Genomic DNA, 1,084 nt, shown 5'->3' on the forward strand with positions numbered 1-1,084 from the left:
CGAAATTGTCAAAATTATTCTGATCAATATTTTCGTCCAATTACAGATTTACAGGTAGCTATTAGTATTTTTCTGAAAAATCCCTCCTTCTACTCTCTCTTCCTCTCTTATACAAAGCTTCTCTGATAATTTTGGTCATTTAATGTATCCATTTTTGTAACGATTTTGAATAGGAGAGAAGTTTCGGGATATAACTCTGCTGTGTTATAGAGCTGTTCTAGGCAGGAAACAAAGAGTCACTATACATAAACAATCTTTTTCCGCTGTTTTCAAGGAACCGAAATCTTTCTCGTTCTATCTGATTGCTCGCGTAATGTTTTTTTATCGTTTATTCTTCGGGCCATAATTTTTTCTAACCTCATGAATTTTCCTAAACAGCCATTTCGATGCACTCCATTGACCATGCTGGTTGCTGATTGTGCGAAAAACAATTTCTCTTGACAACCAGCTTTACTGATGCTCATACTTGATCACCTCAAAGTTTCACAAACAAAAAGAGCAGAGAACAATAAAAGCATATGTATTGGAGTTAACACTTAAAAAACGCAATTATTTTTTTTACTCAAACAACGAAAGTTTTAAAGTTTAGGTGACTTAAACCAGTCACAAACAGACAATAGTGGTCTTCAGAAGCAGATATTTTAAGATCTTTACAGATATTTCAACAGCGACCACGATTCAAACAATTATATTTTGTCGCATCATTAATCTTTAAATCGCTTTCAAAGCCTAAGATATTTTTTGCAAGCTCAATTATTAAAGCTTCAAATCACTTTTGTATGCCCAATTTGTAGCTTTTAAATCACGTTTGCATGCTCAAAAACGCGCGTTTTACTAAGCTCAATGGCAAATTAGAGTTACATTTCATGAAAAAGGATGCCTAGTTTGAGCGAAAACGCGCCACAACTCTTGTCACCTGTATTAAAATTTAAAGGTATCTCAATATGGCACAATGGCTTAACCAGTTTTGTGAAAAATAAGACACAAAGCTCGTCTTCCAATTTTGTTCATTTTATGTATGTGTTTTTTGAGCGAGTTTGATTAGCTTTAATTCTGCGGCGTTATAGAGCTGTTTTAGGACAGA

Source organism: Convolutriloba macropyga, chromosome 4 (genome assembly GCF_964194025.1).
Source record: "Convolutriloba macropyga chromosome 4, txConMacr16.3, whole genome shotgun sequence".
NCBI lineage: Eukaryota > Metazoa > Xenacoelomorpha > Acoela > Convolutidae > Convolutriloba > Convolutriloba macropyga.